Genomic DNA, 27,960 nt, shown 5'->3' with positions numbered 1-27,960 from the left:
ATTGATGTTGAAATATTAACTACACTTTCTAGAAACCATGTAAGTTATATTTTCCATGTAACATACATAAATGAATAATGAAAACATCTGATTGTCTTCTGTACTATAAATTTCTGAAATGCTATCATTTGGAGGGGAATCTTAACACCTTTTTGAGAATGATGACACAAATGAATTCTGGCCTGTAGTTATCATCCATATGTTGGTTTTACCTGTGTCCTGGTGGTTGTATTTTTTTCACAATTAAATTACCAACCTATGATCAGAGAAATGGTGATGAGGAGCCCCCTCAGGGCTTAGATTAATCTTTTGCAATGATATCGCCTGATACAAAATGCATTTCAATCCTTGAGTTGACCGTACAATGTAAGAATAACCTAGGGTGACTCTAAACATTATGATAGCTTCCCACGACACAGTTCTATGAACCTGCCTTAGTGCCCTGCATTACCTCTCCTGTTCACATACCCAGCCATATTTAGTATTTTAGCAAAAGTATTTAGTATTTGATAATGTTCCATCAAGACCTGGCAACAGGCCCGAAAGCCATGTAGGTGCCACAGACAGCCAAACACAAAGACAACGCTAGATATCTTGGGTTCTGTTGCAAGCACTACCAATAACTCCTTTTCTGAGTCACCATTCATATTCCTCACCCATTCCTACTTGCTTTACTGGACTGTGCTTGTTTACTTATTACCTCCTAGAGTACTGTTAGCATTAGAACCATTTAAGTCACAGCACCATATGGCGATAACATAAAACTCCATGTGACTAAGATGAGCTCCCTAAAGACTGGTTATCTGTCACACAGTACGTATAAGATGAAAAAAGATTAAAAAAGTCAAATACTTGAAACCTATAAGTAAGCATATCATAGCAGAGTCACAGTACCCTTCAACCACAACCACCACAATTACATGACTTCTTTCTTTTAATTACTACCATAATAGGTATTGATGGAAGTGAAATGACATCTAAGGATGCTTAACCATGGAGCTGGAAGGACTCTCTAGCCCTGACTTCCTGGTAAACTTTGTGGTAAATTCAGGGGGAGGGATGCTAATAAACAGAGTAGCCATCTTGAAACCGGCCCATCATTTTCCTTCTTTACGTGGGAGCCGGTTGGAGCCCCAAGTTGGAGGTTTGCGTTCCCACACTGCAGTGGTGGTTTTTATTTCTTTTTCCTTTTCCACCCAAATAAACCATTTTTTTTTCCTGTGGATTTATCTGGAGAGTTATTTTTGCCAGTCGACAGTATCACTATGAAAGCCATAGACAGGAAATAAATCAGTTGGGTAATATTTCTTTAAAGCTGGCATTTAACACAAAAATATAACTGGTTTTACAGAAATAAAAATTTAGTGAATTTGAACTAGTTGTTCTATTTGCTCTATGTATTTAAAACAACAAATACACTGTCTAATGAACTTTGGCTTCTATTTCCTCATGACTATGAGGAGCTTTAAAAAAACAAAACAACTGCTGTATATCGCCAGGGCAAAGTACAAGCTCTACCACTCCATGACATACCCAGTGAAGGACCTGTGTATAGCAGCAGTTAAAGAGGCCCAGGATTTGAAGGTTTTGTCATACTATAGAGGAAAATGAGTGAGAATGAAAGTTAGAACACCAAAGATCCAACAGAGCTTTGGTGGAGTGCTTCTTCCCGGCCATCAACAAAGATATCTCAGTCCAGGGTCAGATATTACCAAGGTTCCAAGGAAATTTTAGATGCTAGAGGTCAGCTGGTAAAAGACAATATTCTCAGAACTCAGAATTGTAGAGCTGGAAGACACCTCGGTTATCATCTTGTCCACCTCCCTGGTTCTCTAGGAAATGAGGAGGAAAAGTCAAAGGAAATGGAGAATCAATCCGACGCCTCAAATCTTCTGTGGAGCACAAAGTCCTCAACTAAGCAAGCTGCACTGGTGATGGCGGGAGATGGGCGAGGTGACTGCAGGTAGTATACTCCTCTCCATTTTTTATCCCTGCATTCTATCACACCTGATCTGTGAGTAGTTCTAACTTGCTATTCCTATTTTAAGGATAAATGGCACCTTACAACTCAACAACAAAGAATCAAATAAACAGAGCAAAAAAATCGGCAAAGGGCTGAAACAGACATTTCTCCAAAGATGATATACAAATGGCCAACAAGTATATGAAAAGATGCTCATCATCATTAATCAGAGAAATGCATATTGAAACCACAATGAGATTATCACTTCATACCTGTTAGAATGACTATTATTAAATGAAAACAATCACACAACTTAGGAAATAACAAGTATTGGCAAGGATATTTGAAATAGGAACACTTGTACACTCTTGGTAGGACTGTAAAATGGTACAACCACTATGCAAAACAGTATGACAGTTCCTTTAAAAGTTAAAAAATAGAACCACTATATGATCCAGCTATTCTACTTCTGGGTATTTATCCAATAGAATTGGAAGTAGGGTCTCCAAGAGATAGTTGTACACCCATGTTCATAGCAGCATTATTCACAATAGCCAAAAGCAACCTAAATGTTCAACAGATGAATAAACAAAATGTGATTATACATATGATAATTCAATATTATTCAGCTTAAAAAGGAAGAAATTCCTGTCAAATGCCACAACATGGATGAACTTTGAGGGCATTATGCTAAGTAAAATAAGTCACAAAAAGACAAACACTATATGATTCCATTTATATAAAGTATCTGAAAGAGTCATCCATAGAAACAGAATGTAGAATGGTGGTTACCAGGGGCTGGGGGAGGGAGAAAAGGGGATTTGTTGTTTAATGTGTATAGTTTCAGATTTGCCAAATGAAAAAGTTCTAAAAGATCTGTTTCACAACAATGTGAATACACTTAACACTACTGAACATTTAAAACAGTTAAAATAATGACTACGTACATTTAAATGGTTAAAATGGTAAATTGTGTGTTATCTGTTTTTACCACAATAAAAAAATGGAAAAAAAAAAGTAAGAAAACTGCAACAGCTCTTACTTTTTCTTGCTGTGTCCCTCACAACCTTTCACATTCTACAAAGGTGCCAAAAGCTACTCCAGGACATGGTCTTCCTTCTCCCAAACAACCCTACAGAAGCACCCAGCTAGCACACTGCCCTTAGAGTGGGCAGGGCAGGTCTACAATCAGAGGAGAGAAAGGGGAAATGGCCAGTACAGAACTTCAGGTAGACTGACCTCCACTTCTAACTGTGACTTTATCCCTCAACCTAGGAGAGCAGAGACTGGTATGTTGGATCCCCAGGTGAAGAACTCCTAGGGCAAAGAATAAGGAATCTTGTATGGTGATCTGCTTAAACCATGAAAAGTAGATCATCAATAAAGAGATGCTGGCCCCAAGTATAAACTCCTTGATAACCAAAGCAACATGTTCTACTTCTTTGCATCCTTTTTAATACCTCACTCTTAGAAGTCACTAGTAAATACTTGTTCATGCTGATTATAATGACATACTGATGACCACTGGCAGAAAGAATGAATCTTCTGTCCAGAAAAAAGCCTACTAGATACAGAAGCCAAAGGGCTTATTTTAATGAATTAAGGTCATTTCTATAACAAAAATATCTACTGATTTCATAACTTTTATTAAAAACTTGTATAAAACAACTTTTTCCTGGCAAGTGGATACCATACTGCCTAGCACTTAGTACTTGGAAATCCCCCCGCCCCCCCGTACTGTATCTCTTTAAACTAACATCGTTAATTACATTCTATAATGAGATAGCCACTGGCAGCATCTAAGATCCTGCCACACAGGTCATTTATTTGCCAGAAAAAAATTGCTTGAGTTTGTCTCTCAGTTGAAACTGCAGAAAAGAGAAGAAGGGGTTTTCCACTGTACATGATTTTTATTGTTGGTTATAAAACCAAGAAGCTATAAAATCAAGCTTCCGGAATATTTACATTAACAAGGCTCTTAGTCATTCACATAATGAAAAATGAAAACAATTGCTTCAATTACATACTTAAAAAGGTTTCAGTAGAAGGACAAGTTTCTGATATTTGGATATTCTGTGGCAATGAAATTAGACACTGCCTCTAAGCTGTTTAAAGCAGCTGTTAAATACATACCATATACACGTTTTATTCTTAAAAACACACCCCAAATTGCAGGTGCCTTTTGGTCCCTTAAATGCCATAGTTAATGGTTATCTCCCAATACTGACCAATCACAGATAAAATGCAGTGGGATACTTCTGTAAGATTTTTGTTGAATATTAGATTAATACTATTTAGGTTAACATTTTAACAGTCTCTTTTATAAAGAAGTGTAATTGATTTATAATTTGTTCAAGTTGGGAATATGATTTTCAACTCACTGTATATCCAGATTCATATAATCTTGACAAGATTCTATGTGAGGAACCAGATCATCACTCTCACGGAAACACAGCTAGAATCCCATTTCAAGGCATTTGAGACATCAAAGATTCTGCCTCATTCAAGTAGTTTAGTTGCTACAGTGCATGAAGAGAATCACTTTCCTTGAGCTGTCCTTTAATTTTATCTAAAGCTAATATGCAATGTGAACACTATTAACAAATAAAAACAAATGCCCAACAAGCAAAAGGGCATGTTCTACCCAGTTTTTAACAATAGTGCTTAAAATGCATCCTGTGTTGGGACAGGGCATTTCCTCAGAACATTGTACTGAGGCTATTTTGATTTATAGACTACACACATATATGCATATGTGCCCCTATTAAAATAAAAATGCAAAAAAATAATAATAATAAAAAAATAAAAATAAAAAAAATAAAAATGCAATCCATTTTCCGTAGAAATGTGGGGCAAAAGTAATATGAGTAACTGCCAAAAAGCCAAAATCTAATTCTAACTTTAACCTTCTAGATCGAGATCTTTATCAGAGATAACGACCCAGCTATCAAGATGACTAAAAAACACCATACATTTTCATAACCTCTCTCTAATCCTGTCCAATTTTTTGATAAATAAAACAATAAAACATGAAATGGTCAGTAGACAGGAAAAAAAGAAGAGAAACAAGAGTTTTAAAACTGGAAGTTACCTCAGAGATTAACTAATACAATATTATTATTTCATAGCTGAGAAATCTGAGACCTAATTACGTATCTCTAAATTAGTTCTACAGCAAATTGGGATACAGGTCTGTGTAATCTTCCACCAAAATAAGAAAGAAAATGGATATGGCCTTTTTTTTTTTAACTTTTATTTATTTTAAGTGTTTATTTCCAGAACCCATCAGCTCCAAGTCAAGCAGTTGTTTCAATCTAGTTGTGGAGGGCACAGCTCACTGTGGCCCATGTGGGGATCAAACCGGCAACCCTGGTGTTAAGGAGCATCGCACTCTAACCAACTGAGCTAACCAATCACCCGGATATGGCGTTTTTTGAGGGGAACATTTAAAACAGTCTCCGGACTAAGGAAAAGATGTTTTAGCAAGTTACTTAATACTCTGTGCTTCCCTTTCTGCATATTTGTGACAGACACACAGTGAGCCCAACAGACATTTCTTCCCCTCTAATTTGCTAGTGGAATCCCAGTTTTTACTGAGCAGCAAGCAATGTGCCTAAACCCAGGAAATGATGAATGTTACACCAACCATGGTAACCACATTCCCCGTAGCCATACACTCACTTCTCCAATCTCTCCTGTGAATGGGGGCAGTTTTGTTCAAGCAAATGACATTGAAGAGAAAATCGAATAAAAGCTTCTGAGAAAGAGTTTACTCTTGGTTAGGGAAGCACAGGAGGAGAGACTGCTTGTTGTATCCCCTTCCTCCTTCTTGCCTTGAAAGGGGATGTGATACCTAAAGCTGAAGCAGCCATTTTGTGACCTGGTAGAAATAAGTGAACAGGCAAAAGATGGCAAGGTCAACGATTGGAGGAAAACTGGGGACATTGCTGAGCAGCTGAACCAACTCTGAGACCACCAACCTCTAAACTTCTCTGAACCGCATAAATAAATAGCTTATAGTTTAAGACTCTGCTAGTAGCTTTCTGTTAACTACAACTGCAAGCGTCTGAATTTTAAAAAAAAAAAATTTCTGTGGCATGCTATGATTCTCCTGCCGAAGCTCACTCCCATTACAAACATATATTCTACTTATACTACATGCAACCAGTGATAGGATTATACTTCTCCCACATTGTTAATAGAGACCAGTTTAATTACTTTATAGTTATAGTACCTCACCCACAGGGGGTGCCAAAAAAATGTAAAAAACGTATACAGATGGACACTTAGGTCAGCGGTGCTCAAGCAGTAGCTCGCCGTAATGAGAAGTGTCTGGACACTGAGGTAATCACTTTGAGCACCTCTTGTAATTGCAGAAGTCAAACGTGACTTGTATTCATCTTTTGTTATCAGTGTATATTAAGTATTACAATTTTGATACATTTTTCCTTTCTTAAAACGTGTATACATTGTTTTGGCACCCTCCGTATAGGACCTTATTAACATAAATATCATCAGGAGACACCACATAATTTAGAATCATGTTTGTTCTTGATTATTGACTTTGATCCTTCCTTCTACCATCTCAAATCCTTTTTGGAATTAAGTACCACATAAATAACAAACTCATAGATGATATCTGTTTGAACTAAACTCTTTTTCTGTCTCCTTTAATTATAACTACCTATTAGCAAAAAAATAAAGTGTTAAAACTTCATTCTTCAATTTCCAGCCCCAAACCTGGCCCAGTCAGTATTTTCATATCCTGATGCCTGTAACCAAAGCTTAGAGACTTACAAGCACTACACCAAACTCATGGCACTGTTTTCTCCTACTGGTTATAACACAATTTGAATATATTGGTAAGACATAAAAAGACTATCCAGCAGAGTTATTGCAACTATATTTTCGTGGAACTCTTTCACATACATGTTCATCTTCATGACTCATTATCCCCATCGCTGTACTTGCCCGGGCCCGATTCTTCCTGTGTCCAGGGCATAGGAGAACTCAGTTCAACCCAGTCGTCCTGTCTGCTCACAATTGCTTGTCTCTACTCTGTCCACAGCCCAGTTCTGCAGATAGCTGTTCCCATGATCACTAATGTCTATTTCATTTCCCCCTCTTACAAATTTCTTCTAATTTCATGTGTCTTCTATCATTCCCCTCAGCTTCCTCAGAAAAAAAGGTCAACAGCCACCCTAGTTGAAAGGAACAAACAACTACCCTGAGTATCCGTCCTCCTCTCAAGTAGGTTAGTGTCTCTCTCCTGGATCTCTCAAGGGAAAATGGCTGAGTACTCCTGATTTTGAGCACAAATACAAATGAGTAAATATGAACATTATATATGTGTGTGTGTGTGTGTGTGTGTGTGTGTGTGTGTGTGTACATATGTGGGCTCAGTGCTCTTTTAGTTAAAAAAAAAAAAAAAAACGGGGAGCAAATGCTCATTTTTTGTTAAGTTGTAAAGTGCTTTTACCGACTCCACCCTCTGTCTACCCTTTATAGCACTTCTCTTTGATGCTATATGACCTTCCACCCATTACGGTCTCTGGGTCATATGGTTCATCAGACACACTAGCACATCTCCTTCTTCCTTGCAAATTAATCAGTTAAGATAAAAATATTACTTTATTGACATAGATGTGTGTTAGACTGATCTAACAACATATTAGGACACCACACTAGTTTATATCATTTTCAAAGTATGATCCAGAGACCCCTGGGGGGAGGTCCCAGAGAACCTTTCTGGGATCCACAATGTCAAAACTATTTTTTAGTAATACAAAGATATCATCTGTCTTGTTTGCTCATCCTGTCACGAGTATACAACAGTGAATCCAGAGGATACATGGTGTGTGAATGTAATGTATAACTCTGGCAGCTAATGAAACATATGCTTGTATAGTCTTGTGTTTTTCAGAATTTTCTAAGATAGCAAATTTAAGGTATAAGTATGCTATTTTTTCAAAAATTAACTCAGTGTGTTCTCAGTACTTCTATTTCCTAGGGAAAATAATCTTTGATTATATCTGCTATAATCTCCACGACTTCATTATCCTCCAATGAATTCATTGAGAGTTTAAAGAAAAAGAAATTGAATGTTTTAAACACTGACATGATGAGCTCTTTAAAAGATTATTTTTAAATTACTATTTTCAAATTAGAAATAAAAAAGTCACTGAAGCATCACACAGGGTGAATGATCAGATTGCACAGGTTGGAGCAGTGCACACAAGAACTGAGAAATTAGTAAAGGTTTGCATGGTTGACACTGCTGAATGTCTGCTGGATGAAAAGTCAGTAAAAAAAAAATATCACAGCAATGCCACTTACCAATGATGCAGTGTCTCATCAAATTAAAGATTTTACTGCAAACATGAACTACAAGTTAATATCTCGCCTTAAGGATTACTTTTGCTTTATAAGTGGACAAAATAGACGTGGGTAGACTTAGTGTTTTGTTTTTATTACTTCAGTATCCATGCCAACTAACCATCGAAGAAGGTCTTCTTTTATGTGAATACTTGGCAACAAATACAAGTGCTACTGAATGACTCAAAGTATTAAATAACTTTTTGAATCTCGTGATTTATCCTAAAACAACCATGTTGATATCTCTTCTGATGGTACAAAAGCAATGGTGGACAAAATGCTGAAGCTTTAGCATGAATCAAGGCAAGGGTACAAAACTGTACTAGTAATAATTATATACCTCACTATCTATCAAACTTTAAAAAGCCAGTTTCACTTAACAATGCTTTTGATAAAAGGTACAAATATACATTAATTTTATTAAATCTCACTCTTGAGAACTTGGTCTTTTTAACATTCTGTGTGATGAAATGGGAAGTACACAAAAAGCACTCCTGCTACATACCTAATACAATGGTTGTCTAGAGGGAAAGCATTTATGCAATTGAGTTGTGAGCTAACTATACACTTTTTTCATAAAATACCACTTTTGCTTAAAAAAATAACTGGCAAACAATTTATAGTTTATTCAGACCTAGATAGTTAGCAGACATTTTCTCTAAAATGAATAAAGTAAGCCTGACACTTCAAGGAGAAACAGACAAAATCTGTTGCCAATGATAAAATTTGAGCTTTTGAGAAAAATATTAGAATTTTGGAAAATTTAAATTCAACACCAAAATTTGAACCACTTCCAATTTCTTAAAGACTTTTTTGAGGGACTAATGGTCATATTAATGAATAATTTCTTACATACTGGGTAAGCAAATGTGTCAACATATGAAAAATCTGTATAACTCAGTATACCATTATTTTTCAAATGACCAATGTATATTACAAAATCACACACAAAGATCCATTTAAAGTGCATGATGGACCAACAGATTTTTAATGTTACAGTGTACAAAAAATTCAGATATGGTTTGAGTTAACACTGCAACTAACCTTTTAAGAATCTACCACTTGTTGAGTTCTGATGTAACAAAGAATATTCACAATTTCATGAAAAGACATTAAAGTACTCTGCCCTTTTTCAACTATATATCTGGGTATGGCTGGGTTTTCTTCATATACTTCAAATATATCACAACAAACTGAATATAACAGCAGTTGTGAAAATCAGCTGTCTTCTATCAAGCAATACAGTAAAGAGAGACGCAAAAATGTAAATGTCACACTTCTCACAATATTTTTTGTTTTGGAATACATTTTTCATAATAGTATGTTATTTATATTTACCTTTAATGAGTTTTTTTAATGAATAAACCTTTTAAACATTTCTCAGTTTTAATTTCTAATGTGTTAAATATTGATACAGTCCATATAATAAAACATCTTTCTTTGGGTCCTCAATAATTTTCTAAGAGTACAAAAGTGTCCGACACCAAAATGTTTGAAAACCGCTAGTTTATAATACCACAAAAAAGAGCACTTATGTGTGTATATAAGAGAATGGGTACCTGAAAATGAATCAGAAGATCTCAGCTCCAGTTCTAACACCACTTCTTGCTTTGGCATTTGGATAAATTACTTAGTCTAAGGTCTTAGTTTCCTCATATGTAAAATGGGTAACTCATGTCTTGTTCTAAAGATAAAAGACAAAACGTGAAAAAGCAATTTACAAACTACAGGTATATTATTACTACAAGTTCTCAAAGTTAAGAGTTTATAAACTCTTCTTGTGACCATATTTCTACAAAATTCTCCCTTCTTAAAAATTTATTACTAAAAGCAGAACTTACAGAAAATGCAAAGTGGAGATTTTTGATTAGCCAATTAGCTCAAATGTCCAACCACATAATTTTACTGTATTAAATTTCTTCCCTTACAGTTACAATCGTTAATGTATAGTTTAACTAATTATCAGTATTTCTAAATATACACAAAATATAGAAAATAGTAACAAATTCCAATGTACCCATCACCCATCTTCAACAATTATCAAAAATTTGTCAATACTGTTTTATTTCCCATTTGTGTGTGTGTGCGCCTAGCTTGAAGTTTTCTAAAACAAATATTACCTAGGCATGATTTCATTTTGTCTACAGATACTTGCATATGTATCTTTAACATGAGAATTTTTTAATGTAACCATAATACCATTAATATTAAAATTTTATGGTTATAATCCTTAAATACCACCTAATACACACTCCATGTTCTAATTCTTGATTGTCTCAAAAAGAAAAATCTTAGTTTTCAGCTGGTTTGTATCATCAAAATATCATTCTTACCAGTGCATTTTCAAGGAACACAAGATTTTTAGCTAAAGCTAGGAAGAAAGAAGAAATAATACTATCCTTTCTATACCATGTGCAGTTCACCAAACAATGTCAAAAACTATCTTCCTGAGGAATGTGCTTCTCCCCCAACCAAACAACAAAAATAACAAAAGAAACCCACTAAAAAATAGGCCAGACTGGTAACCTTCAGTATTCTGAGTAGTGACCAGAAGAGGACACAGCTTAGCTGCTTGGGAATTAAAGGAGTTGATAGGAAACAACCACATGTCATTTAGGAAAAGATGAGGTCAGGTCAGCCAGGGGTTCAGGCAAGCTGGAGGTGAGCTCAGGGTCCAGGTTCTAGAGTGAGCATACTGCTCAAACATGTCAGATGCCCAAATCTGTTAAGGCAACCAACTCCCCCTTCAGATTTCAACACAAAACTCAATGAATAGTGCTCTAAGCTAGAGATATAATGGAACCACGATCAAAAGTAACAGTTGTGAGAATTTATTCAGCAAACATTTACCAAAAATTGACCCTCCCAGGTGCTATCCTAGGATATGAGTTGTTTGTTTGTTTTAATTTATACAATACAAACAATAAATAGCATACACATACTTACCTACGTATCTCTTTCCAGATTAATTTTAAGGGGAAAAATAGAGGTATTCAATATTAACTACCTTGTTATATACCATTACAATTTATAGTGCATCTTTTCTGTCAATTAGTTTGTCCCACCTCTCACCCACACACTGAAACAAATCTGAGTTCTACTGCCCTTCCTTCCCAAATATTTTTGAAGAGTACACATCACATTAGCTTTTGTCACACACACCACAGACCCCCCCCAGCATTTATACCTACAATTATTTTCTAAATGGAGTATTTAATTTAGAAGAAAATCAAGGGAATGCCAAAGAATTTCCTACCTCCTCTGAAAATTGTTTTCTTTTCCATAGGATTACTCAAGTGCATTAGAATGTACTGTAGATAAAAATTGGTCAAATGCACATAGAAAAATTTTCGAGATTTGGTTCTATAGACACACACAAAATACAGACATACACAAAAGGATTCCTTTTTAGAATCCTTTACCTCAATTTCATCTATAAATTTCTTTTTTTTTTTTTTTAAAGATTTTATTGGGGAAGGGGAACAGGACTTTATTGGGGAACAGTGTGTACTTCCAGGCCTTTTTCTGCCAAGTCAAGTTGTTGTCCTTTCAGTCTTAGTTGTGGAGGGCGCAGCTCAGCTCCAGGTCCAGTAGCCATTTTCTAGTTGCAGGGGGCACAGCCCACCATCCCTTGCGGGAGTCGAACTGGCAACCTTGTGGTTGAGAGGACACATTCCAACCAACTGAGTCATCTGGGAGCTCTGTGGCAGCTCAGCTCAAGGTGCTGTGTTCAATTTTAGTTGCAGGGGGCGGAGCCCACCATCCCTTGTGGGACTCGAGGAATTGAACTGGCAACCTTGTGGTTGAGAGCCCACTGGCCCATGTGGGAATCGAACCGGCAGCCTTTAGAGTTAGGAGCATGGAGCTCTAACCACCTGAGCCACCGTGCCGGCCCTATAAATTTAAGTTTAAAACTTCAGAAAGAATGGAGAAGAGGGAGGAACATAATTCTTCAAGAATGCTTGAGAAGTACTTCATAAAAGTGTCCAAAAACAAGAAAATAGTCACAAAGGAATTTTCAGTTCATTGTAAAGGACATCTTCTCAACAACAAAACCTGGCAGTTAAATAACTGCAGTAAGAATCCAGACTTCCCCATTGCAGAACTAATACTTTTGCTTTGGGTTTCTACTATTTGTAGAAAGACAGTAAAAATCGTAAGTTTCAGATAGTATTTCCAGTGAGATCACTAGGTCCTCTACAAACTTTTAAGGAAACATAACTAAGCACACAGAGCCAAACAGTCCCAATTTACCAACCGATTCGTGTACTACTAAGTGGACAAGACCCAGAGAGGTGTCATCCTTTACCCTATTTTACCCATCTAGTAATTAAGCAAATAGCTTACCTACACTGTCTGTACATCTTTTGTGTGCCCTCATACAAGGTACCATCAAAACCGGATGGTGAGGTTGGTTAGAACACGAGCTCTGAACAACAGGGTTACTGGTTCAATTCCCACATGGGCCAGTGAGCTCCGCCCTCCACAACTAGATTGAAGACAATGAGCTGCCTCTGAGCTTCCAGAGGGACGGCTGGATGGCTCAATTGTTTGGAGCGCAAGCTCTTAACCTGGTTCAATTCCCACATGGGATGGTGGGCTGCACCCCCAACCAAAGATTGAAAACATCAACTGGACTTGGAGCTGAGCTGCGCCCTCCACAACTAGATTGAAGGATAACGACTTGGAGCTGATGGGCCCTGGAAAAACACAGTTCCCCAATATTCCCCAATTAAAAAAAAAAATTTTAAGTATATATATATTTTTAAAAAGTGCCTTGAAATTTGGCGTTAACTTTATACTACTATTGTGACTATTGCTCCTAACAGAGAAGCTAACCTAAATATACAGCCAATACAACACAACACTAAGTAAACTGTAAATAAGGATATAAACCTCACTGAAAAACATGAGGTTCTTAGTAAAGGGCAGCAAAAAAAAAATTTTTTTAAATTGTAGATAAATTGTTAATGAGGAGTTAAAAACTCAAAGCTCATATGCTTCAATATAAAAACCATTATGTAGGTTTCTTTAAAAAAACTGGTTAAAGATGAAGTTAATTAATATGTAGACTTCTACTCAAATTGGTTTGGACTGTAAGTAAATATTAAAAAGTTCTATCATTAACATTATCAGGATATCACAGGCAAAATAGGTTATTCACAGAGTAAGTGAGACTTTAACTAACCCTCTATAATTTCCTTGGCCCTGATCATTATTAGTTTCACAAAACTTCACTATTTAACATCACATTTTTCATGTAGTGTTTACTTGTTTATTGTCCTTTTGTCTTTTCCCACTAGAATGTAAGTTCCATAAGGGCAAAAAACTTGTTCTTTTCCACTGCTGCCCAGTTCCTAAAACAGTATCTACCACATAACAGAGAATCCAAATAAATTTAAATTTGCTAAATGAAGAGATGAATGAATGGCCTTATTCTTTGACCTCCCCCACTTCCTTTCCTCCATACACATGTTAACCATCCTTTAAGGCCAGGGTCAAATTCTATTATCTCTATGAAGATTACTTCCCCTAATCCTCCAATCTCTTACTCCTTTAGACCTTGAATTTGGCACTTCCCTGCTGGCGGATAATTGTTTATCTTTGCATATGTACATACCTCCCTTATAATTCTTATAATCCTTATTAAGCGCTCATGTTCCTAATTTTTGGCATCCACCTCAGTACATGTAATTAGTATCCCATCATTATGTTTTGCTTGATTTATATCTGTAGTAAATTCAGAAATCAATGAATAGTTTCACCTTTTTATAACCTATCCCTCCCTTCCCAAAAATTCCACTGAAATTGCAGTGGGTCTCTCTCTATTTTTTAATTTATCTTTGCCAAGTTTTACATTCTCATAATAATTTATGCTCATAATTTACTTTATCTATCCTCCTCCCCCAAGATGAAAATTGTATGTGATAAAAAAATCTTGGACTTTTTGGTGATATCTATTAATGAGGTATCTAACCCCAATCAAGGAGGTGAAGTTTCATTACACTCTTCTTGTTACTGAGGTATTGGAGGGTATTTTTTCCCATTATGCCTTTTTCCTTTCATGCTACGATGTATCCCATTTCTTTCTTTACTGATCATACCCTGGCAAGCTTTTATTATTTCTTTGTACCTGTCTTTGGTAATCTGCCTTAGATCCTTCTTTTTGAGCCACTCCTGTTTCCTCCAGTCATTTGATTAAATTTCAAACTCCCTTTCTTAGTCTGTGGATGAGAATAGCCTCTTCTTAAAGCCTGAGCCTGCTTCTTTAAATCCAGTCAAACGTTCATGAGTCTCAGCCCTTCACATGGCCAACCCTTGATCATCTGGACTAGCGAAATGTATAAAAATATCAGATTATCCACAACACAAGAAAATCAGGAAAAAAATGACATCTGGCTTTGGAATATATCATATGTAGCTTTGGGCAAGATTTACTTTCTTAATTATGTTTTTACTTAAGCCAACATTAGTAACTTTTTTTTTTTATGATGGTAGATATTTGCCTTGGTTTTAAACTTTGATGTAACTTTTTAAAAAAGCCCATCAAACATCAACTGTGCTTTTTCCTATGAAGCCCTTTTAACTAGTTTCCTCAATCTGTTAAAATCTGTCATAAAACCTGGCTTCTTTTCCCCTGATTATTTCCTCCCTTTTCTTGGGTATCTGATCCAAATCAGCTTACCTGTATTAATTTACTTCTTCAATTTAAAGTACCATTTGCTTGAGAACTCAAAGCATTTTAAAAACATACACCCAGTGAAATTTTTAGTCCAAATAACAGGATAGAAAACTCCACGTTTTTCAGATACTCCAGAAAAAGATGGGTTTCTAGGAAACCCATTATACTGGTAATTCCAGAAAATTATATTTAGTAGCATACTATGACAGGTTGAAAAACATGAACATTGGATAGCTATGTAAGTCAGCTTCATCAATATATAATCCCACAGGCCAAAAACTCTATGGAATTAAATTCCCAATACAGGCATTTATAGAAAACAGCATCAAAACAAACTAACACATCAACCTTCTGACCCCAGCCTAAACCCTGTACCCACCTGAGATCTGATTTCAGCCTCACTCCCACAAAAAGAAAAAAACTGAGTTAACAGATCTTCTCTTTTGCCCCCTTTTTAGTTACTGCCATTAAGCTTTTGGCCAAAGAGACCCCTAATCCTCAATATTACACGACTGTTTTTACATTATAGGTACTCAATTATTTTATAACTGAACGTAGGTTTATAGTGCTCCAACCAACTTTTTTTTCATACACTAACTACCATATTGCCAGCAGAATTAAAAATACACTCATTTTTAATTTTTCCCCCATGTGGAACCTTGAGAAGTACAAATCATTTTACCTAAAAACCAACTTTTGGGCTGGTGTAATTTAGCCCAAAATTTTACGTAAGATGTTAACTATTAACCACCCCCCCCCAAAATAGTAACAGCAACCTTCCACAGTCCTCAAACTCATAAATTCCACAACTGTATTTAAAAAAAAAAACAAAAAAACTTTCATTGTGCGTAGTCACATTTTGACTAAAATACCTATACAAGGTCATAAGTTCTTACGGTTTTTAATTTGCTTCTCCAGGTTGCTGCCTTCACCAAATACAGAACTCCACAGATCTCAATTAATTAATTACGGCCTCCCAAGTTGTGTGTGCACCAACATACATGATTCTCAAAGAAAAGTAAATAATTAAAAATTAAATCAACTGTTAATAATTCTTGTTTTCTTTTAAAAATTTACCTTAACTTCAAATATGTTTTTTCTTGATGGAGTTCAAAATAGTATAAATCCTTTGAATAAACAGTTGTCACCTATGTGCATTCTCAATCAGCCCCATAAAATGAGTGGCATTTTTCTGACAAAGTTCCTCAAATAGTAGTCGTAAAGTCTTTCGCGGATGGTAAATTTCACACACACACACGCGCACACACATACACGCGCGCGCGAAAGAAAGAAAAGAAACATACCTGGTCATTTTCTAAACAGGTTTGATAGGTTTAGTTCCCTTGTTAAGAGCAGAGTATTTACTTATAATCTTTTAAAGCAGAAGTGGCAGCCAGAGCACTGGGTAAATAAAAACTTCAGAGAGTTTTTAAAACCCTGCATCTTAACTCACTTCCCCTTGGTTCAAGGGGACGGCACAGCAAACCCCACGGCAAATGAGATTATGCAACAGGTTTTTCCTCTCCACTTGATTCTTTACAGGCTGGTTAGAGGTGTGCTTTCTCCAAACAACTTGAGACATCCAGGACTTTAGTATCTTTGCAGCTAACGTCTAAGAATCTTCTTTGGAATTTTGCAGTATCCATTCATTTTAAGATCTAATTATATCTTCTCAAGTCATAATAATTACCTGGTTTTTGTTGTTGTTTTGTTTTAGGAAATAAACCCAGCATCTGCAAACTTCAGTTTTGCATAAATATTTTCCTTCCTGGTGTTTTATTACGTGAAACCACACATGATAAACAGACCCTCGGTTGAATCCCTGGGCTTTATTTCTCATATTTTACGACTAGTATAAATGTAGAAGTCACTGGCGCACCGAGCCCCCCAACATCATGACTCGGGCCCCAGTATGAAAACTGAATTGTTGGTTGGTTCCTCTGGTTTAAGAAAGCAACACCGTCACCACCCAGGTGGCCTCGCTCCTTACACCAAAGGCGAATTTGGGATAATGGGAACAGTCAGGCCGGGGCCCCACTTGGCAAGCGTGTTGTGTAAGAGACGCGCCTGGAAGTGAGCAGCTTCGCCCGCGAAAGTAACGCGTTCCGCGTTGGCTGCTGCTCGCGGTGGAACCGGCCGCGGGGCCCGCAAGGACCGAGACCCCGCGCCCGGCCGCCCGCCCCCTTCCCGCTCGGGCCGGCCCCCAGCCAGGCCTACACCCCCGCTCAAACGCTCGCGCGGCTCCGGGCCGCGGTCGCCCCCACACTGCCGTCCGAAAAGGTGGCCCGGACGCCCAAGCAGGCAGAACCGGCGGGGCGAGAGCGCGGCGCCCGGCACCCGGAGTCCGGGCGCGCCGCGGAGCGTCCATGCTGCCGGCGCGGGCGGGTGTCCCGAGCCCCGCACCCTCCCGCCCGCAAGGTCCGCGCGGCCGGCCCGAGGCCACTTACTTTTGGGGCCGCCGACCTCCCGACTCCCTCTGGGGGAAACGAAAGTTGTCACGGCGTCTCCCCTCGGTTCCCCCTCGCCTCCCGGACTTGCGAGGCGCCGCCGCGGAGCCGGGAGGGCGGCTGCGCTCCCGCTCGCGTCCGTCCCGTCGCGCTCTCCGCCTGGTCTTCTTTTCACTATATTATCTGCTCCTTCTCTGAGGGGTGGGCGGGGGCGGGAGGTTTAGGAAGAGAGAAGACGTTTGCAACTTTTCTTCACTCTTTCTCTTCCACCACCCCCCCACCACCACCACCAATCAGCCTTGAAAAAACAATGTTGAAAGGGGTGAAGAAGTTAGGGAGGTGAAAGTGGGGGTCCGCGTGGGGATCGCGAAGGGGGTGGAGAGAGGTGATAATAATCGTTTAAAAACTGATTAAAGCCCCCCAAACAGTGATACACAGAAAGAGGGGGAAAAGCGGGGGGGGGGTAGGGTGGGGGTTGGGGGGAAAGAGAAAGAGTCGCTGGTCAGGAAACTTCAAGCGCGGATGAGGTCATTGGTTTAAAAATAAAGAGATGGCGTCACTTGAAACCAATCCCAGTGAATGAACTCAGCGGAGCCCGGGGGAAAGGAGGAGACAGGCGAGGGCAGGGCGGTGGGCGCCGGGCGGGGCTGCGCGCCCGCCCGCCCATCCCGCGGCCGCCGAAGCCCGGAGCGCGGCTCCGCGCCTCGTTCCGGCAGCGCGGGGAGGGGTCGGGTCACGTTCCGTTCCAGAGTTCGGCGACTCCCAGGCAGGTTCCGCAGGCGCCGCTGGGAGGAGCCGGGGCTGCCCGCAGAGGCGGCCCCCGCGGCCTCCTCCTTCCCGCGCGCCGGTCGCCCCCGGGCTCCCGGCCCCAGATCCCGGCCGGGGTCCTCGCCCCGGCCGCGCGCCTTCAGCGCTGCACCCCAACAGGTATTTAAGGGTTTTCCCCCTGCACCAAGACACAGCCTTTTCCATTTCCTTGGGTTGTTTCCAGCGGCCTCACCAGGGTGAAGAAACGCAAACAATGATTTGAGAGAATTACAGTCACTCTTTTAAAAGTCTGACGAATCCAAAACGCAGGGCACTGCAATCTTTTATGAAAGAAGCTACAGGTACTTTAAGAAAAATCACACTGGTGTTGCCAGCCATTCAGCTTTCTGTATGTCTGTGTCGTTGAAAGCCCCCACATGAATGTTCCTAACATTCTTTATTTTACTTTGTTTATATTTTCTTACACTTGTTTATACTTACAAATTTAAAGAGAATGAGCACCCAAAGATTCTCTTTAAAAACGTTTTCGACATCACGCAGCACAGAATCATCTTTAAATTAGACCAGAGTTTCACTCTCTTCAGAGGTGCCAAACGCTGTTGATTTAACTCCATACACTTTGTGCATTTTTTGTTTGGATTAATTAAAATAACTTTGTTTTGAGACTACATTGCACACTTTGGAAAACTAGAGACTTGAGGTGGTGACAAACCAGGACTTGGAATCACTGAACAGGACAATCGGAGCTTTATTCTAGTGTTCTTTGAGCATTTGAGCATGAAGCTGCTTCTACTGAGAAGGACTCACGTGGATATCACATAACAAAGATGTGATTAATGACGGAAAAGCACACTGCGAGTGGACTGCGCCATGAGCCAGAATTTATGTGTAGGAATAATCTAGCTCCTAAAATATTCCATTTGCAATGTACTGGATTTGGGACATTGGTCCCTTAAAGCCATCTTTGTTGTGGAGTGTCTGATTTGAACACTGCTGAAGGGATTTCTTTTTAATTTGCTCAAGAGCTGAGAAGCAGGTTTAGGATAGGTTAGAAAGAGAAACAACATCTCCCTCCATACTCCTTTTCTGCCGTTAAATCCTGCAACTAAAGTGCATTTTATTATTGCTAATCATTTAAGGTTAGTATTGGGGTAAGCCTCTGGAAACTTCCAGTCCATTTTTTGGAGGAGGAAAGGGACCCCATCTGGAGATGGGAGACCGCTGAGGACCTAAGGCAGTAAAAAAGCCTGAAGGCCATAGGTGCAGAGCCCACGTTCTGCTTCTGCCTTTGACCTCTTTAAGACTTCTGCAGAGGGGGAGCAATCTCTCCCGCTGCTCCCCGTCCTCTGTTGGCCATGAGATGTTACTGCAGCTACAATGGGATTGTGCTCAAGGAAGCCTCTAAAAATCTAACCATGGACCTACTGGTTTTAGAACAGTCTCGAGGGGGTAGTTGGAAAGGACCTGCATCTCAAATCTGCTTAGTTGGAGGAGTTAGGACTTGGGAGAAAGAAGGAAAAGAGAAAGAATCCTTGTCCTAGAGTAGAGAGCATGGATCTTGCCTGGGTGAAAGACTCCAAGAGAATTTATGGAGTACGCTTTACATGCTGCAGCTTCAGTAGCCTTACTTTTAGCGACACATCTTGAAACCTCTCTTCCCTTTCTACATCTATACAATAATTAAATTGGAGACCCTCCCATGTATGTGGTGCTATGATAGCCTTTCTTTTATGAGAGCCTTTCTTGTATATATGATCTAATTGGGGAAATAAAACATAGATTAAAACTAAATTAATAATTGAGTGGTATACAATATTGGTTAAATCAATCCAGTGGAGGAAAAGAGCAATGTGGGAGTTGTCAGGGAAGACATCTTCTGAAGAGCTTTGACCTCATCCTTGAAGTATAGTTAAGGTTTAGTTTGGGTAAAGGGGCTCAGTGAAGGGACTATTCTACCATGTTTCCCCGAAAATAAGACCTGGCCAGACCATCAGCTATAATGAGTCTTTTGGAGCAAAAATTAACATAAGCCCTGGTCCTATATTATTACATTATATGATATTTTGTTTATTATATAGTAAAATAAGACCATGTCTTATATTAATTTTTGCTCCAAAAGACGTATTAGACCTGATGGTCTGGCTAGGTCTTATTTTCGGGGACGCACAGTAAAGGGGAAATGGCAAGAGCAAAGACACAAGGTGGAAGGAATAAGGTGTATTCAGGTGAGGGATGAGTGGACCCTTCCAATAATAGAGGTTTGTATGTAGCAATTAAGAATTAGGTTAAATTTAAGAGCTTTCGAGGCACATTATAGAAGTCCGTGAATGTTAGGATGAATAGCTCATTGCTAGTCCCCAAGTTAATACCGAATGAGTTTACTTCACTAGTGTACATTTCTCCTTGTTCTACTAAAAGAGCTTCTATATACTAGTATGCTAGCAACAAACATGTGGAACCAAATTAAAAACACAATACCATTTACAGTTGCTCCAAAGAACATGAATTATTAGGTATAAATCTAACAAGCTATGCATAGGATCTGTATGCCAAAAATTATAACATGCTGACGAAAGAAATTGAAGAAGACTTAAATAATTGAAGCAACTTACTGTATTCATGGATTAGAAGAAGCAATATAGTAATGTCAGTTCTTCCCAAATTGATCTATAGATTTAACACAATTCCTATCAAAATCCCGACAAGGTTTTTTCCTAGGCATAGACAAACTTGCTTAACCTAAAACTGCTTCCAGCATGTTTAAAGGGATGAGTGAATGCTAGATTCCCCAAAGGCAGACAAAGCTCATATACCTAAGTTACCAGCAAAGCAGGGGCTCCAAAGTCTTAAATCAGATAATTAATCTACAAAGAAGCTATTTTCACTTCAGTACATGTAAGTGTATGGTTGGTTTAATATTGGTTTTAGTTAGAGTTAAACATGGGGGAGGAGCACCAACATTTTTAGTTAGAATTAAATATGGAGGAAAAGCACCATAATCTTTAGTTTTTAGACCCTCTTAAGGTCTTAATCCATCCCTGGCTGAAGTGTAATCATTCACTCAATTGGTAACTGAGTGCCTAATGCCAGTATGTGCAGGCACTGTCTGGCTCTGAGAATACGGTTATAAATAAGAGGCAAGGCCCATAAATAAGAGGCAAGTCCCCTTCCCTCATGGAACTAACATTCTGGCCAGGAGAGAAGACAATAAACAAATGAACAAAAACAACGGTCAGTACTATAACGAGATGGACTATATAGGGGGAAAACTGGGTGATGTGCTAGCATATGATTTGAGGGTAGGGGCAAAGGTGGTTGGGGGACACCTGTATGGGAGGGGGGACATTTTAACTGAGGCCTGAAGGATGGCAACCAGGAGAGTGGGCTGAGCAGAGGAAACAGGTCACTCAGACTCTTAAGCAGAGAGAGGACTTGGAGAGAGTTGGTGTGTTCCAGAGCAAAAGGGTGGCCAGTGGGGCTCACAAGTATAAAGTGAGGGTGGGCATGAGCCAAAATATGTAGAACCTTAAAATGCATGGTAAGGAGTTTGCATTCTATTCTAAAGACTTGAGCAAGTACGTGTAATAGTATAGTTTTGAAAAGAGAGTTTTAATAATAGTCTATAAATATTTAATTTAGTAGCACCCTTTTCCAATATGAAGGAAGCATTTTTTTTTTAAGTGTGTTTTTCCAGGACCCATCAGCTCCAAGTCAAGTAGTTGTTTCAGTCTAGTTGTGCAGGGCGCAGCTCACAGTGGCCCATGTGGGGCTCGAACCGGCAACCTTGTTGTTAAGAGCACTGCGCTCTAACCAACTGAGCTAACTGCTGCCCCATGAAGGAAGCATTTTTGATAATTTATTTACTCTCCAGGGATCCCTTTAATGTCCCCAAATCAAATGTTCTTAGCCTAGAATTCATGGTTGCCTAGGGAGTACATAGTAGGCTTCAGAGGGTCTAGGAGCCCCCTAAAAAGTGCATATATGCTTATGTGTTTTCCTGGAGTAGGTCCCTAGCTTTCAACAGATTTTCAAAGGATTTTGTCACAGACACAGACACAGACACAGACACACACACACACTCAAAACGAATATGACCTACTTTACGTTTAAGTCTTGGATGTGCTTTTTGGATCGTAGTTGCTGCTATTCTCCTAGGGCTCACAGCACCATACAAACGAATCACAGTTCTGGAAAGAGGCAAGTTCTGCCTCAAAGAGGTGACACTATGTTGAAGGAGAACAACAGGTAGTTGCAGCAGAATAGGAGGAATATTCTAAGAGTTTACCTCCAAAGGAATTTCATGGAAAGAAAATTTTACCTACCTAATGTGAGAACTGGAAGATATTTAAGACATTACCTGGTACCATCCCAGTCACTTTACATATAAGAAAGGTAAAGGCCCAAAGAGGTTAAGTAGCTTGCCCAAGGAAACACAGCTACTTAGAGACTAAACTTGGATTGGAAACATCTCCCAAGGCTCATCTGTGCTCCTCATCTAAAGAAACTGGACCAAATACAGTGCTTAAAAGTTTCGTAGGAATTAAATGTTTAATTCATTTAATTCAACTAAACAAACACATGCTCATTCCTAAGGAAATGGAAGGAAAGTGGGAGGTAAAAGGGTTCAAAAACATATCAAATCCCAGCTCTGAAAGTGATGAAAAAAATCTCAATGTAAAATTAAGACATATAACCAAGAAGAAGCAAATAGCAATAACACTGTGTTGTAAGTGTACAACTGATTTTTCTGTGGCAAGTATGTAAATAGGTACAATGTTATAAACACTAGATGATTTTTCACTTATCAATTTGGCCAAGATTTAAAAAATAGCTAATCCTAGGGTTGGGTCAAGAGTGTGGAGACACTCTCAATACCACTGATAAGAGTATAAATTGGTGCAACAATTCTGCAGGGCAACTTGGCAATGTTTTCAAAAGTCTTTAAAACGCATACTCAACAACTCCACTTTAAGAATTTATCTTAAGAAATACTAGTACTATTTTTCCAAAGACATATAAATAAGGATGTTAATCATAATTTAAAATAATAGCTAACATTTATTGAAAATTACATCATTTAATCCTCACAACTATTACCTCCCTTTTACAGTAACTTGCTCAAGGTCGCACAGTAAATGGAAGAGCTGGGATTTGAATAACATGCACTACACATCTAATCAGCATCAAGATCATGGAGGCCTTGTAAGCTATGACAAAGGGCTTAAACTTTATTCAAGGTAAGCGATGGGGGAGTCAATGAAAGATTTTACGCAGGAGAGATGACAGGATCAGATCTGCGTTTTGCTATGTAAAGAATGGTTTGGTGGAGAGGACATAAGCAAGATAAGAGGCACTTGTACAAGTCAGAGAATTAAATATAAATGGATATATAAGACAGATTCAAGAGATTTAAAAACTCAGACCAAAGGATCTTGTGACTGGTGTGATCTGAGCTGTTAAGGGGGAAGGCTGTATCAATGGGTCGATAATGGTGCTACTTTCTATGTCTAAGGGAAAGGTGGGGAGTTGCATTTTAAGCATGTTAACTTCAAGATGCCTATGGAACCTCAAGAGGAATAGACTGTTGCATTTATGGGTCTGAAGCTCACAGGCCATATCTGGAAGGGGATAAAGATTTGGGATCCATTTGCCATATTTAGTTGCAGTCATAGCTAGTGGATGAGATCATACAGGGAGAGTGTGAGAAAAAAGGTGCTGGATACCAAGGGAATACTGATGTGTAGGAAAGAAGCGATCCAAAAAACGCTTAAAGGGAGGCTGAGAATGAGAAACTAGAGAAGTAAAAAGAAAAGCAGTGAACATTGATGTTACAGAAAGTCAAGAAAAGAGAGTTTCAAGTAGGGAAAGAGTGTGTTTCCTGCGAGTTAATGCTCAGAGAAACCCCATGAGATAAGGTCTAAAAATGTCTTTCTTTGATTTAGTAATAGTGACAGTGGAGAGGGTGGTTTAACTGAAAACAGTCTTGCCAGAGGCAAGATTGAGGTGAGTTGAAAAGGGAATAAGAAGGAAGAAAATGGAAACACTGGAATAGAAACTACTCTTTCAAATAGCTTGACTGTTAGGAGAAAAAAACAGATGATACCGAGCTACAGACAGATGTAGGACATTTAAACCCTGCAAAGAACCTAATGTCCTGATAACCATACTGTTTATTTGGTTTGTTTTAATCAAACAATTCATGACAAACAGGTATTAGAGAAATACTCTGAGAAATGCAAATTTCTCAGTTGCAATCTCAAGAAAGTTGCAGATGGAGTTTTGTTATCTACAGCCCAAACTTTATTTTCAATATTATGTAGAATACACATTTGGGTTTTTTGTCTGGGTTGTTTTCACAAGTCTCTTAATAACAGTGAAATAGAATATTAAGGATAAAAGAATTATCATTTCTAACGTCAGATGTATTTAGCTTTCAAAAAGTTGAAAATTTCTTTTATAACCAGAAAAAAAATGATGACAGTAATAGGAGGGAAAGGAAACAAAAGGCTAAAAAATATTTGTGAATTGTACTTCCTTTCATTTGACTCTGAAGGGAAATAATTGGGATGAATACAGTGATTCCTTTTTTCCTCTGATATAAAGAAGATTAAAAAAAAATGGTGTCTGCCTTTGAAGGCCAGGGATTTTTAGGTGATTTTTACATTTTCCAAGTAAAGATGGGTCTCAATGCGCTTAGTTTTAAAATTTTCAGTGGCTTCCTGGACTAACGGTGACAACATTCAGTAACAACATTCATGTTTATAAATGTAAACATTTACCTTTAGGAAAAGTCTTTAACAAGTAACTGAACCTCTTATTCAATGTTGATTAAACAGCAAGATAGGATACTCTGACTATATAGCAAAATAATATTTTGATTAAAAAGTTCTTTTAAAATGTATGTAAAGTCAGTTAATGTATTGAAAAAAAAGGTCTAGTCCTTTTTAGGTCATTGAATTTTAGGAATATCTGAAACCACTACTATAAAGAAATTAAATGGAATTTTAAAATTAACCAATATCACCATGTTAAATATACAACAATCAGCTCTTTTGTACTGGTATATACTGAGTTTTTAACTTTCATAACAATCCTAAGAGTTAGGTATATTATGGTCTCTTCTATTTTACAGTGGAGGAAATTGAGGCTGAGAAAGGTTAAGGAGATAGCCCAAAGACACCCCATAGCTAGGAAATACACAGATTAAAACTCAAACACTGGTTTTCCCACAGGATAAACATAAATACAAAATATAATTCAAAATAACATCATAAGCAATGCCACTATTTTGGAATGTACTTCTGTGGTTATTGGTCCAGCTTGCTCAGACATGTGCTATAAAAGTTGGGGGGGAAAAGGAGAGCTCTCTGAGCTGGGGCAGAATAGTCAGTGAGCTACAAATTCTAGCTCTGCCACATACTGGCTATGTGACTTGAGGGACACTTAGTTTCCTCTTCTATAAAATGGTGATTAATTCCAGTCATCCAGAGCTGTTGTGAGGTTCAAATGAATACCAAGTAAAGCACCATATATAGTGCATAGCCCACATGGTAAATACTCACTACATACTGAGTCCTTCCTTTTTAGGAAGGCTGTATGTAGAACTGACTTCGATCTTGAACAATAGATTGAATTGGGATATTAAAAGAGAATGGGGAAGCTCATTCCAGGAAGGGAAAACACACAGTCAGAGACACGGCAGAGAAAGAGTGTTTAAAATAGTTTAACTGAAGCAGAACATTTGTATTGAATAGTATATAATAAGCCTGGAAAGCAGTTTGAGGCCAGATTACATAGGGCCTCAGCCAAAGAATTTAGCTTTTACATTGTAAGTAGCAGAGGATGGTGGAAATTTTGGGTTCTTTTTAAAATTATTCTTTACTGGCCTTATTTTCTATTATAAAGCAATACACGTGCATTGCTAAACGTCTGTAAATTACAGAAAAGTGTAAAGTAGAAAACATAAATTGTCTTGTTCAATGGTTACCTTGGAGGAGAGAGAAATTTTTTTTTACTGCTAAATCCTTTTGGCAGTATTTTGATTCAGTTTTTCTTTTACCATGTACATTTATTTTAATACTAACAATGAAGTTTATAAATGCATGGAAAACACAAAGCACAGTTATATAACTGTGTTCTTATGCAAGGATTTGCCTCCAAAAAGTGGAATTGCATATTTGGGATGGTCAAATAACCAGTGACAGCTCCTCAATGCTGGAAAAATGAAGTTAGAGCTACATACTTATGGGGTACAGTGTTTGCTTATCTTTATTGTATTAATATATCTTGTATTGTAATTTAAACCTATAGTTGTAGTATTTTTTCCTTTCAATTTTAATATAATGAAATTATTTAATTAAAAAAGTGTTGCTACCATTACACTGTCCAAAGACAACCTCTGGGGACATTTGGTACACGTTTTTTCAGTTGAAAGATTGGACTTAGACATGGGTGGGATAAGAATGTTATTTTGGGTGGCTTAGTTTGACCAAAGCCTATTAGATCTAAGTAAGAGGATCATGGAACAAGACCGACCATATTGGCCTATTGAAACAATTCAGGCATAAGTCAAAAAGGGCCAAGACTGGTACAGTGGTAACGGACATGGAAAGAAAACGGTAAATGCAATGAATAGTACAGAGGGAAAATTGAGAGGACTTGGTGATTGATGACTTATGGAGGATGAAAGGGATGAGTAATGAAAGATGATGCTAAGGTGTCCCCTTTGGCAATTTATATAAGCTTCAATTTCCTCATCTTTAAGATGGAGCTAATAATTGTACCTTCCTCATAGGGTTGTTGGGAGGATTAAATGGATGATGTCTAAAACGCTTAGCACAATAACTAGAATATATTCTCAATGTTAGCTGTTATTGTTTGTATAGCTGTTCAATCTAGATGACTGGGTTAATAACAAAATTCTTTAAAAAGAAAGGAAATAGGGTGGAGGGCTGATTGAGGTGAGGGAAGTGGGGTTGAGCTATATTGAAGACATGTCAAATTTAGACTTAGGGATAGTTAGTTTAAAACGTTCAGCAAGATGCCATCACTGGCAAGTGATGTTTTTGGCAACAGATACATTCTAGGAAGACTCTGTATTCATGAGAAGCAGACATGTGGAGAGTAGATACTCACTGTAAAGTATTATCCGCACCTCTCCCACAACCTTCATTTATTAGTAGAAATTACCCTAACTAATGAGCAATCCCTACACATGTTGACTTCCTGGCTGAATGGCCCCTCTGGTAGGACAGATATCAAAATAGTGAAGCACCTACTTACTATTGTCTGATTTCAGAAATACGAACTCTCTAAGCTTGTTTTCTTTTTTACAAAATGTAGTAGTAAAAATTTCCATCTCATAGGGTTGATGGGAGGACTAAATGAGAGTATTTAAGTGAAATCCTTTATTAAATAAAAGATATGATATAAATACCAAATATGGCTATTAATCCTGTCTCTTTTGGAGGTTATGATTTATATTTATATTTCTTCTCCATCCTGTACAGGCCCAAACGTGAGACGCACTCTTTACTAATTGCTAATCACTGCCTCCTTGATATTGGTCTTCAGCCTCTCCCTGTCTCTCAGTCCCTTTGGGAACTTTGTTACCCGTGCTGGTGTGAAATCCCAGACTGCAGGCACCATTTCTGAGGCAAGATGGTCTGTCAGCCTATGTTTGGAGAGACCCTCTGTATTAGATTTCTATTGCTGCTATAAATAAA

General features: G+C 38.3%; 1 protein-coding gene and 1 long non-coding RNA gene across 4 annotated transcripts in view; one reads left to right on the top strand and one right to left on the bottom strand.

Annotated features, from left to right (window-relative positions):
• Positions 1-27,960, bottom strand: part of DUSP16 (dual specificity phosphatase 16) — a 152,159-nt gene that overhangs the window by 59,830 nt on the left and 64,369 nt on the right. Inside the window, exons 1-2 of one of the 3 annotated variants that reach the window (XM_019744714.2) lie at positions 17,468-18,097; positions 9,898-10,022 (exon numbers count right to left, since the gene is read on the bottom strand). The gene's annotated coding sequence lies outside the window, so the exon portion shown is untranslated. Of the gene's footprint in view, positions 1-9,897; positions 10,023-16,324; positions 16,485-17,467; positions 18,098-27,960 lie in introns of those variants that run through there. The other 2 variants (XM_019744717.2, XM_019744716.2) reach the window with 2 other exon arrangements.
• LOC109454267 (uncharacterized) lies at positions 16,916-27,904 on the top strand. The gene is made up of 5 exons (XR_012493772.1): positions 16,916-16,930; positions 17,082-17,603; positions 18,016-18,394; positions 23,346-23,472; positions 27,745-27,904. It is a non-coding gene; the product is annotated as an uncharacterized LOC109454267 (long non-coding RNA).

The sequence above is a fragment of the Rhinolophus sinicus genome, linkage group LG02, assembly GCF_036562045.2.
Source record: "Rhinolophus sinicus isolate RSC01 linkage group LG02, ASM3656204v1, whole genome shotgun sequence".
NCBI lineage: Eukaryota > Metazoa > Chordata > Mammalia > Chiroptera > Rhinolophidae > Rhinolophus > Rhinolophus sinicus.
The sequence above is the reverse complement of the archived record's forward strand: the minus strand, read 5'-3'. Positions and strand labels throughout refer to the sequence as shown.